Here is a 12,933-nt window from a genome sequence, read left to right as displayed (position 1 = left end):
CCCTCTTTCTGTCCTTCTTTCTTTCTTTTTTGAGATGGAGTTTCACTCTTCTCACCCAGGTGGGAGTGCAGTGGTGCGATCTCGGCTCACTGCAACCTCCACCTCCCAGGTTAAAGCAATTCTCCTGCCTCAGCCTCCCAAGTAGCTGGGATTACAGGCGTGTGCCACCATGCCTGGCTAACTTTTGTATTTTTGGTGGAGATGGAGTTTTGCCACATTAGCTAGGCTGGTCTCAAACTCCTGACCTCAGGTGATCCACCCGTCTTGGCCTCCCAAAGTGCTGGGATTACAGGCTTGAGCCACCGCGCCCGGCCGAGACCTAGTTTTCATTCTTCCTTCATGGCTTCAGGGTTCTTTCTCCTTAGCACACACGACAGCTCTAGCATTCTGTATCTTTCAGTATTCATCCTAGGGCTGACTCTCCCTTTAGACTGTCAGCTTCTCAAGGGCAGGGAGCTTTGTCTCATTCATTGCTGTGTCTCCAGCATCCAGAACCACCCCTAGGGACATGGTGTTTGAGGCTTCCTCTGCTTTCGCTGAAGGGAGGGAGGAAGGAAGAGGGAAAGATACTAATACTAACTTTCCAGGGTTGCTACAAGGATAAAAGGAGGTGCATGGGGCTCTGTAATCACTCCCCAAACTCTGGGGGCTCAATCTTGCTTTGTTGACAAGGCTTCTCCACCACCCACCCCACAAGGTGTGTGGTGTTCCAGCTCATGGGTGCCCTGGGGGTTGTGTGCTCAGCACCCACCTGGGCAGTGGGACAGGCACCAAGAAAATTTCCCTGTCACTGAGGATATCATTCTTTTGGGGTCCCATCGCACTCCTTTTTATCTCCTCTCCCCCAAATAAAACTCAGCCCTAACCAGCCCTCTCTAGAAGCAAACACAGAGAGGACCAGCAGCCGCCGACAAAGGTTGCCTCTTGGGCAAGTGGAGCTTTATCTTATTATTATTATTATTATTATTTTTTTTTTTTTTTTGAGATGGACTCTTGCTCTGTGCCCCAGGCTGGAGTGCAGTGGCGCGATCTCAGCTCACGGCAAGCTCCGCCCCCCAGGTTCACGCCATTCTCCTGCCTCAGCCTCCCAAGTAGCTGGGACTACAGGCGCCTGCCACCACGCCCGGCTAGTTTTTTGTATTTTTTTTATTACAGACGGGGTTTCATGGTGTTAGCCAGGATGGTCTCGATCTCCTGACCTTGTGATCCGCCCGCCTCGGCCTCCCAAAGTGCTGGGATTACAGACTTGAGCCACCGCGCCCAGCCTATTATTATTTTTTAATAATTTCTGGCCAGAGGCAGTGTCTCACATTTGTGATCCCAGCACTTTGAGAGGCTGAGGCAGACAGATCACTTGAGGTCAGGAGTTTGAGACCAGCCTGGCCAACATGGTAAAACCCCGTCTCTACTAAAAATACAAAAAAAAATTAGCCGGGCATGGTGGTGTGTGCCTATAATCTGAGATACTCTGGCGGCTGAGGCAGGAGAGTCACTTGAACCCGGAAGGCGGAGGTTGCAGTGAACCGAGATCATGCCACTGCACTCCAGCCTGGGTGACGGAGCGAGACTCCATCTCAAAAAAAAAAGAAAAGAAAAAAAAAATCAAAAAATGAGATGTTACAACTGCAGCAGTTTTGATTTACCCCATTATGGGTGATGCCCACTTGGGTCACCCGTAATGTGGTTTAGGGGTGTCCAGGCCTCCCCATCGGCAGGTCACTTGCTTGCCCATTGTAATAAATAAGTTTTCTGTGGAGAGATTCATTGAGGGGATGTGGACATCATTCCTCATCACATCATATATATGTGTGTGTGTGTGTGTATATATACATATCTATCTATCTATGTATACATATATACACCTCAGAATGGATTTGTGGGTTCCTAGTTTTGTTCAATTGGTGTCTGTTCCTTCCTCTCTCCTCCTCTTCTTCCATCCTTTCTTTCCTCCTCTTTCTCTATTTCTTTATTTTTCTCTCTTTCCCTCCCACTCTCTTTCTTTATTTCTTCCTTTATAGTTATTTGTGGTAGCTGTATTTATTATAGCTGTAAACTGCAAACAACCCGGATGCCAACCACCAAAAGGATGGACAGACAAATTGTGGTCTCTCCATGTGATAGAATCCTGTTCAGAAATAAAAAGAAACGGACTACTCTTACAAACACCATAGATGAATTTCAAAAACATTACATTGAGACAAAGACGTCAGAAACTATAGAGTAAAAATTGTTGGGTTCCAAACAATGAACTCATGGAAGAGAAAATCCCCTAATCTATGGTGATAGAAATCCAAAGGGTCGTTAGTCTCTGGGCAGCTGGGATTGCCCATCAGGGGACATGAGAAACTATGGTGAGATGGAAATCTCTGTTTCTGAGGGCTGATTGTCAGGGTGTGTATGTTGTGAAAATTCTCAAACTGTAAATCTAAGTTTTTTTTTCTTTTGAGATAGGGTCTCACTCCGCCACCCAGGCTGGAGTGCAGTGGTGTGATCTCAGCTCCCTGCAGCCTCGACCTCTCTGGGCTTAGGTGATCCTCCCACCTCAGCCATCCCACTAGCTGGGACTGCAGGCGCTTACCACCACACCTGGCTAATTTTTTTTTTTTTTTTTTTTTTTTGAGACGGTGTCTCACTCTGTTGCCCAGGCTGGAGTGCAGTGGCACGACTTTGGCTCACTGCAGCCTCCGCCTCCCAGGTTCAAGTGATCCTTCTGCGTCAGCCCCGCTAGTAGCTGGGATTATAGGTACGTGCCACCATGCCCGGCTCATTTTTGTATTTTTAGTAGAGGTGGGATTTCGCCATGTTGGCCAGGCTGGTCTCAAACTTCGGACCTCAGATGATCCACCTGCCTCAGCCTTTCAACGTGCTGGGATTACAGGTGTGAGCCACTGCGCCCGGCCACACCCAGCCTAATTTTTAAAAGAATTTTTTGTAGAGATGGGGTTTCACCATGTTATCCAGGCGCGTCTTGAACTCCTGAGCTCAAGCAATCCTCCCGCCTCGGCCTCCCAAAGCTCTGTGATTACAGGCGTGAGCCAAATCTAAATTCTGTGCAAATCACTGCATGCAAATTATGTGCTCAAAGAAGAGGGAAATAATCTGGAAAAATACTACTGCTCAGTGAAAACTTCAGTTTTTCCATGACTTATCTTGACAAGCAAATTTTACAAAATAGTTTTTCCTTGGATGTTTCCCAGACATTGCTTCTGAGAATGACCCAGGTTCATGGTACAGGTTCCAGGTTTAAGGTGCAGATGAGGAACCTGAAGAATCTTGTTCCTTCAACCAGAGCACTGCTGGTGCCAGTTATTGCTACGTGATATTTAAAGGGAGGAGGCGAGCTGGTCATGGTGACTGTAATCCCAGCACTTTGGGAGGCTGAGGCAGGTGGATCACATGAGGTGAGGAGTTTGAGACCAGCCTGGCCAACATGGTGAAACCCTGGCTCTACTAAAACAAAACCAAACAAAAAAACTAGGCGTAGTGGTGTGCGCCTGTAATCCCAGCTACTCAGGAGGCTGAAGCAGGAGAATTGCTTGAATCTGGGAGGCGGTGGTTGCAGCGAGGAGAGATGGCACCATTGGACTCCAGTCTGGGCAACAGAGTGAGACTCGGTCTCAATAAATAAATAAATTAAATAGGGAGGAGAAGAAACTGTCCCTGCTTCTAATAGATGTGCTGGAACCTTCTACCAGCACGCGAGCCTCCCTGCTACAGGCCCCTCCAGTCATCTCCCAGCTGCTGCCTGGTCTGTGCCCATCTGGAAGCCTGCAGCCAATTCTGAGTTGACGTGGGTCTTCTCTGGCCAGGAGATATGTGGTTTATGTGGAATCAGCATTTTGCTCTGTCTCACAATCACTCCCTTACGTTATGCCTCACAGATACACTTTGGGGTATTGGCTTGTCCCCTGATAAATTCCAAGGGGTGGCATTTCCTGAGCCAAAAGTCCGGATGGTTTTCCTCTAGGGCATGCTGGGTGGTCACGAAGAGAGGGTGACTGGGGGCCTCAGCCCTGCATTCTCAGTGCAGAGGGCTTCCTACGCAGGGGCCACTAGAGACCTAGAAGCTCGCTCGCCATGGGAACTGAGGGACTTAGGCTTTCTCTCCATAGGATGGTCAATGGGTGTCAACTTGACTGGGCCATGGGACACCCAGATCGCTGTGTAAACACGATTTCTGGGCATGTCTGTGAGGGTGTCTCCAGAAGAGATTAGCCTTTGAATCAGGTGGACTGAGTCAAGCAGATGCCCGTCCTCCCAGTGTGGGGGGCCTCATCCAACCCACTGAGGGCCCAAATAGAACACTGGGCCTTCAACATGAATTTGGAGAGGGGAGGGCACAAACATTCAGTCTACAGCAGAAAGGGAGAGGGGAGAGAGTAGAGTTTAATTTTTAAGCCCTCCCTGGTAGTGAGAACAATTAATTACAGCAAAGAAGAGAAAGACAAGACTTAAATTTCCAAATCTAAACAGGCTGCCGGGGGTTAGGCAGGGGAAGCACCGGACGCGGGGCCCATGCTGGAAAAACACAGTGATTGTGGCCACCCCATCAGGGGTCCTTTGACTCTCGAAACCAGGCCCTTTCTGTGGGGACCAGTTGCTGCTGGGGGCAGGAGAGGCAGAGGTACCTGGCCCCTGGCCCCTGTTGCACCTTCTGCCTCTTGTGTTTCCTTCTTATTCCTTCTGGGAACAGAGTTTCCAGTGATAAAATATAACTTAAAGGCAAAGGTACTCTGGTAGGAGAGGGACCAGGGCTTGGTTCAGACCTGCATTCTGCAAACAAATTTCTTAATACAAATAACAGGCCAGGTAAGGTGGCTCACGCTTGTAATCCCAGCACTTTGGGAGACCAAGGCGGGTGGATCACCTGAGGTCAGGAGTTGGTGACCAGCCTGACTAACTAATATGGTGAAACCCCATCTCTACTAAAAATACAAAAATTAGCAGGACATGGTGACGCATGCCTGGAATCCCAGCTACTCGGGAGGCTGAGGCAGGAGAATCACTTGAACCCGGGAGGCGGAGGTTGTGGTGAACCGAGATCGTGCCACTGCACTCCAGCCTGGGCAACAAGAGCAGAACTGTCTCAAAAAAAAAAAAAAAAAAAGAAAGAAAAGAAAAAAAGAAAAATAACACCACCACACACCCATGTTCGTATTGTTTTTCACAGTAGCCAAAAGGTACACACAACCCAAGTGCCCATCAGTGGATGGGGGTAAAAAAATACGATACACCCAAAGCATGGAAGAGTATTCAGCCTTAAAAAGGAAGGAAATTCCAACATGTGCTACAATATGGATGCATCTTGAGGACTTTTGGCTGAGTGAAATGAGCCAGACACAGAGCACGAAACCGTGTGATTGCACCTTACGTGAGGTATGTAGGGTAGTCGTATTCACAGAAACAGAAAGTAGAATGGTGGGTGCCACGGCCTGGGGAGAAGGAAATGGAGAGTTGTTTAATGGAGACAGAGTTTCAATTTTGTAAGATGAAAAGAGTTCTGTGGATAAAATAATGATGACTGTACCTCAGCTATGTGAATGCACTTAATACCACTGAACAGTACCCTTAAAAATGATTGAGGTCAGGCACGGTGGCTCACGCCTGTAATCCCAGCACTTTGGGAGGCAGAGACGGGTGGATCACTTGAGGTTAGGAGTTCTAGACCAGCCTGGCCAACATGGTGAAACCCTTGTCTCTACTAAAAATACAAAAATTAGCCGGGCATGGTGGCGGGTGCCTGTAGTCTCAGCTAGTCGGGAGTCTGAGGCAGGAGAATTACTTGAACCTGGGGCAGGTGGAGGTTGCAGTGAGCCGAGATCACACCACTGCACTCTAGCCTGGGCAACAAAGTGACACTCCATCTCAAAAAAAAAAAAAAAAAAAAAAAGACTGAGATGACAAATTTTACATTATGTGAATTTTCCCACAGTTAAAAACAAACAACAACAACAACAACAAAAACAGCAGCCAGTTCACTGAGTTTCCACCATGTACCACGCACTGGGCAAGGCTCTGATATTGAACATTGTGATCTGCGTTTACAGATGGGGAAACTGAGGCTCAGAGTGACTTACCCAGGGCCACACAGCCTTAGTGGCAGAGCTAGTGCGCTGACTCCTCTGTTGTATGGCTGAGGTGTGAGAGTCCCTCCCACGGTGCTGCACAAGCTGCCAGGGCTGTGACTCCAACCTCCTTTGCAGGAGGACACTCTTAGAATCCCATCTGAGACCTCAATTTTTAGTATATTCTGTCCTCTTGTTGCAGAAGATGGGGTCCTTTTATTTTACTCTTTTGGGGGATGGAGTCTCACTCTGTTGGCCAGGCTGGAGTACAGTGGTGTGACCTCAGCTCACTGCAACCTCTGCCCCCCCACATTCAAGAGATTATTGTATTTTTACAAACACAAAAATGTGTTTTTGTGGAGGTGGGGTTAATGTGGAGGTGAGGTTCTGCCACATTGGCCAGGCTGGTCTCGAACTCCTAGCCTCAGGTGATCTGCCCACCTTGGTCTCCCAAAGTGCTGGGATTACAGGCGTGAGCCACCGAGCCCGGCCAGATTTTAAATGCCATCCTGGGAGTTTTCTGGCCATTGCATTCTTCTGTGAGTTAAGAGTCGGTTGGCCGGGTGCGGTGGCTCACGCCTGTAATCCCAGCACTTTGGGAGGCCGAGAGGGGAGGATCACGAGGTCAGGAGATCAAGACCATCCTGGCTAACACGGTGAAACCCCGTCTCTACTAAAAATACAAAAAATTAGCCGGGTGCGGTGGCGGGCGCCTGTAGTCCCAGCTACACGGGAGGCTGAGGCAGGAGAATGGCGTGAACCCGGGAGGCAGAGCTTGCAGTGAGCCAAGATTGCGCCACTGCACTCCAGCCTGGGCGACAGAGCAAGACTCCATCTCAAAAAAAAAAAAAAAAAAAGTCGGCTGCTGAGTCTGAGGTTCAGTCTTTGCCATCAGCTCACTACCACCATCCTCTCCACCATCCTGGTGGCTACTGTTGCCTTCATGCCACTCAGGTGCAGGAGTAGCTCAGGCCTGTGCACCCTTCCCACCTGTGCACCTCCTCAACACGTGAGCATCTTAGCATTGTGACGCTACAGTGGGCCAGGGTGATCACCACCTTGCTCCTCAGCAGTGGGCACCCGGTGACCCTCTGGTTGGCAAATGAGCCCTTCTTGAGGGGCTACTTCCTAGGCCCATATCTGATACCAGCTGTCTCAGCCTGGGTCCCCTAGAAGCAGACCCTGAGAATATGATTTGAGAATGAGTCCTTTATTTGGGAAGTGATCCCAGGAAACACCAGTTGAGGACCAGGTGAGATGGAGAGGGGGAGGAAGCCGTAAGGAAGGGTGCATTCATAATCTGGTCACTTCTGCAGGCAACTATGGCTCAATTCTGCTGGGACCCTCCAGGCAACTGTGAGGATGTGCTTCAGTGTTCTCCAACTGAGGTAAGAGAGCTGGGGTATTGATCCACCACTTCTGCCAGTCATGGGATCAAGGAAGCTCCCTGGGATTGCAGGCTTGTGCAGCCAGGGAGTGCCCTCGAGTTAAGGCACAGGTGCTTACAGCTGGAAGGGTTGGGGGCATGGAGCGGTGGGGCTGAAGGGAAGTGGATGGGTGTTGTCAATATCTGCAATAAAGCAGAAAAACTACTGTTAAACTTCTTTACATTTAGAGCCCTACTCTTCTGAACCCATCTCAACTCAGTCATTGACATCCATAATTTTTCAATCCATGCTCTTTCTGCCATCATGAATGTTGACAGTACAGCATTTCTCAAGAGTGATTGTTTCAGGCTGGGTTCCCAGGAGGCTGATTCTGAGGCAGAGAACATGCAGGAAGTTGGTTAGAGGCTGCTCTTGGGATCAACGCCTTTGGAAGAGAATGGAATGGAGGCAAGCAGGATTGGGCTGAGGGAGAAGCTGACCTGGGATGCCAGCCCCCACGGGGAGCTCGGAAGATGAGGTAGCTCTTGCACTTCCATGCCCATCTCTCCTTAGATGCAGGCCACCTTGGGAAGGGAGCGTGTCCTGGGGTGGGCAGCCCGCATTAGCTGAGGCCATCCCTGAAGGGGCCCGCCTGCCAATGGCATCGCAGCAGCTGGCAAATGGGCCTCCCATTCCTAAGGGGAAATGTGACTGGTGCAGCAGAGCATCTGCCACAGTCCTCCCCTTTCCTGCTTGGATCTGCTTCTCCACACCCAGGATGGCCACTCTTTTTCCTGCCCGGGGTCCTTCTCTGGCCACAAGGGAGCAGGCACAACCCAGTCATGCTCAGGAGGTGATGCTGTGGGCAGCGGACAGATAACCCATCAACTTCATCCCTGTGGACGACTCCTGGGTGAGTTCCACGTGGTTCCTCAGGCGGTCACTGGCAGGAGAGAGCCCTACTCACCCCCAGTGGTGAGACCTACTTGTTAAAGCACTTTCTGGAACTTTCTCCTCCCCTGCCTAGTTTCTCACTTCCTGGAATACCTGCTTGCCCCCAAACCCTTGTTTCAGGGTCTGCTTTTGAGGGAACTCCAACCAAGATGGGCCCAGTGGAGACGAAGAGGCTGAAAATAAAGGAGAGTGTGCAGGGAGGAGCAGGGTCCCCAGGAGGCCTAGGAGGCTGACGGCATTGGACCTTCAGAGGGAGAGCTGCATTAGGCAGAAGGGGTGATGGTGTTACTTGTGGGGTAAACGTGGACACTTCTGGGGGTGGGCTGCAGGAGGACAAGGAATTTGCTTTCTGATTGCATCTGGTTTCTCTGTGAGGAAGGAGGCGAGGTTATCACTGAGGGTGAGGGTGGCTGAGGAGATGAACAACTTGAGGAGAGTGGAGAAGGCCTCGATGGAGAAGCAGAGAGCAGCCTAGGAAAATGGAGACGCCCTTCCCAAAGGGTTGGGGGTCAGGGGCCTGGTGGACTGTGAGTTTCTGGAACCATCTGCACCACCGTAAGACCATCTCCGTCAACACTCAGCATCCCTGTGGAGGGGCTGAATGTACAGTGGGTTGGACTAGACGCCTTTCATGGGGTCTGCCCGATTCACCACTTTTTTGTCTCTACCAACCATGCCCTCAGCCTCCACAGGGGTTATTTCTGGTACAACTCTGCTCCCAAGCCCAGGGGTGGTCATTGGATCCAAGTTTACCTAATCCCTCTCCCAGGGAGAATCTCGTTCTCAATTTCAACTATGCCCCTGTGATGAGCTGGGCCCTGGGGAAACAGCAGTGGATAAGAGACAAGACCCCTGTCCTCATGGACCATACAGCCCAAGGTGGGTGAGGGACAATAACCAAATAAACAAAGAATCCAAAGAATTGGGGGTCAAGCATGGTGGCTCACTCCTGTAATCCCAGCCCTTTGGGAGGCTGAAGTGGGTGGATCACTTGAGGTCAGGAGTTCAAGATCAGTCTGGCCAACATGATGAAATCCCATCTCTACTAAAAATACAAAAATTAGCTGGGCATGGTGGTATATACCTGTAATCCCAGCTACTCGGGAGGCTGAGGCAGGAGAATTGCTTGAATCCGGGAGGCGGAGCTTGCAGTGAGCCGAGATCACGCCACTGCACTCCAGCCTGGGCGACAGAGCGAGACTCTATCTCAAAAACAAAAACGAAAACAAAAAATAACAAAAGAATTAGGGACTGTGACAAGGAGGATGAGAGAAGTAAGCTGGCTGCCGAGACGGTGAATGGCACCTCCCTTAGATGGAGTAACTGATGTCAGACTCTCCACGCAGATGACATGGAAGCTGAGACCTGACAGGTGAGAAAGACCCAGTCATGCCAAGGACTTGAGTCAAAGTGTCCCAAGCAGAAGGACGAGTAAATGCAGAGGTGAGAAAGAGCTTGGTGTGTTCTCCTGGGGAGTGCCAGGAGACTGCAGGTGCTGGAGCATGGTGAGCAAGAAATGAAGTTGGGGAAAAGGCAGAAGCTGTAACACGTGGGAGCCTCTCAGTTTTTGCTAAAGACCTTGGATTTTATTCCAAGTATAACAAGAAGCCAGGAGTGACACAGTCCTGTTTTTGGGGTAATGTTTTATTTTTATATAATTCCAAACTTACAGAAAAAAAGACTAGTATGGGAAACTCCCACATACACATTATTCAAATTTGCCAACTATTTACACACTCCCTCTTCGCAGTAGTTACAGAGTTGCTGCAAATACTGGATCATTGCTTTTAGGGGAAGACAGGGTCAGGTTCCTGTGAGCCTCTGGCTACAACATTTTCATCAACTGATCAACACATGACCTTTTTTTTTTTAAAAAGTGTGCTTTTGTTTAAAGACCTTATTTATTTATTTATTTATTATTATTATTTTAGGCCTAGGGTCCTCAAGGCGGCTAATTTATTGTAATTTCTCCTTTTTTAGTACATGCACAGAAAGCCTGACAGCCAAGTGTACATGAACATGTACACACACACACACACACACACACAGAGGCCAATTTCCAGTGAGGGACAGGTTCCACAGAAGAAGCTGATAGGCAGGGGGGATCAAACGCTGCTCCCCTGCTCACCGATCTACTTCTCCAAATACAATATCTTAAGTACCTATGATGGCAACGACATCTGCCAACATGTGTCCCTTAGATATCTTGTCCAAACCAGCCAGATGGGCAAAACCAGGAGCCTTGATCTTGCATCGATAAGGGCGGCTGCTGCCATCAGATACCGGGTATACCCCAAACTCTCCCTTGGGAGCCTCAATGGCAGTATATGTGGCTCCTGGAGGAACTTGGTAGCCCGCAGTATACAACTTAAAGTGATGAATCAGTGACTCCATGGAAGTCTTCATCTCTGCTCACTTAGGTGGAGACACTTTGGCATCATCAACCTTGATCTCCCCAGGAGGCATCTTGTTTAGACACTGTGCGATAATTCTCAGGGACTGGCGCATCTCCTCCACCCGGCACAGGTACCTATCATAGCAGTCCCCTCGAGAACCAACAGGAACATCAAAGTCAACCTGGTTGTAAACATCATAGGGCTGGGTCTTCCGGTCCCACTGGATGCCTGAGCCCCGAAGCATCACTCCACTAAAACCATAGTTAAGTGCTTCTTCTGCTGTTACAACCCCAATGTCAATTGTCTGATTTCGCCAGATCCTATTGTTGGTCAGCATCTCCTCCAACTCATCAAGCCAAAGAGAGAAGTTCTTAGAAAACTCATAAATGTCATCCATAAGCCCAAGCAGCATGCATTCAGGCTCCAGACACTCGCTCGTAGAACTCAAACATCTTCTCCCTTTCTTCAAACAGCCAGAAGAAAGGGGTCATGGCCCCAAGATCCAGGGCATGTGTGGTCATAGCCATGATGTGGTTCAACAGCCGTGTGATTTCTCCAAACAGCACTCGGATCCACTGTGCCCGGGGAGGAGGCCGGATGTTTAGCAACTTCTCCACAGCTAGAGAATAGGCCTGTTCATTACACATCATGGACACATAGTCTAGCCGGTCAAAGTGTGGAAGGGCCTGAAGATAGGTCTTGTATTCAATGAGCTTCTCAGTGCCTCGGTGCAGGAGCCCAATGTGAGGATCACACTTCTGCACCATCTCACCACTCAATTCCATCACTAGTGACAGGACACCATGCGCTGCTGGGTGTTGGGGCCCAAAGTTCAGAGTCATGTTCTTCACCATTGTGTCCTTTGGAGGGTTCACATCACTCCAAGGTGGAGGCTACCAGTGGGCTGTTTCTTTGCTTGGGTACATAGCAGCTCCCCCAAACTGCTGTGCCCATTCCACATCTGGCTGCCACTGCCCCACACCTTTTCTGATACAGAGCTGAGGGCTAAAGTGGGCTCGGAGGCAATGACGACCAACATGTCTCAGCAAGAGCGCAGCCATCTTGGGTTCCGTTCTGGACAGAAGTGATTTTTATTATTATTATTATTTTTTGAGACACAGTCACTCTGTCGCCCAGGCTGGAGTGCAGTGGCACCATCTTGATCACTGCAACCCCCATCTCCTGGGTTCAAGTGATTGTCTTGCCTCAGCCTCCTGAGTAGCTGGGATTACAGGTGCGTGCCAAAAAAAAAAAAAAAAAAAAAAAAACCACCCAGCTAATTTTTGTATTTTTAGTAGAGACAAAGTTTCATTCACTATGTTGGCCAGGCTGATCTTAAACTCCCGACCTCAGGTGATCCACCTGCCTCAGCCTCCCAGAGTGCTGGGATTACAGGTGTGAGCCCCTGTGCCCGGCCTAAATACACCTTATTTAATGCATATTGTTGATCCACTGACATTGACCCCATGTGGCCATAGGGGTCAATGAGTGCTAAAACTCATGCCTGAATGAAACTTATCTAACGTGGATATTTTCTCCCAAAGGCACATGTAGCCTTCTTGATCGTGGGAACACTAGACAGCCTCAGCACTGCAGGGGGCCATTTTAAATGGTGAAATCACCAACAAGAAGCACAAAACTGAAAAACGTGACACTAAATAGACTGTGAAAAGGACACTTGTTTACGGGTCGGAGGGCTGAAACAGGGAGATGAGGGCTGACTGCTTCACCTCAGCAAATGACTTTAGTCTCTGGAGACACCAATTTTTCACCACTCTGTGTATGCACTGGCTTTCAAATGCCCACAGAAGGGCCCAAGTATTGATTTTGTTACAAATAAATTTAGCTAGAGGTGAACCCACAAATACAGAATCCAATAATAATGAAGATGATTTGAATCATGTGAGGTTATGTTAGAAACACCCCACCTCTGCACCCCTGAGTACTTCAGTGTATATTTCCAAAATGGTCATTCTCTTACATAGTCACTTTGGTAGTTATCAGAATCTGGAAACTCACCAGCAATACAATACTATAATTTGATACATGCTTTTCCCCCAGTCCAGCAGCCAATCCAAGATCACAGGATGCATTTAGTTGTCATCTTTTAGTGCCTTTGTTTTTTGTGGTCTTGACTTGCAGAATGTCCTT

At 49.1% G+C, this 12,933-nt stretch overlaps 1 pseudogene across 1 annotated transcript; it reads right to left on the bottom strand.

The window, feature by feature from the left end:
- Positions 1 to 10,311: 10,311 nt before the first annotated feature.
- On the bottom strand, positions 10,312 to 11,723 carry LOC112606608 (annotated as a pseudogene). Its single transcript, XR_003115662.1, has one exon. The product of XR_003115662.1 is annotated as an NADH dehydrogenase [ubiquinone] iron-sulfur protein 2, mitochondrial-like (transcript).
- Positions 11,724 to 12,933: the final 1,210 nt, after the last annotated feature.

Source organism: Theropithecus gelada, chromosome 14 (genome assembly GCF_003255815.1).
Source record: "Theropithecus gelada isolate Dixy chromosome 14, Tgel_1.0, whole genome shotgun sequence".
Classification (NCBI taxonomy): domain Eukaryota; kingdom Metazoa; phylum Chordata; class Mammalia; order Primates; family Cercopithecidae; genus Theropithecus; species Theropithecus gelada.
This window is presented reverse-complemented; position numbering and strand designations above follow the sequence as displayed.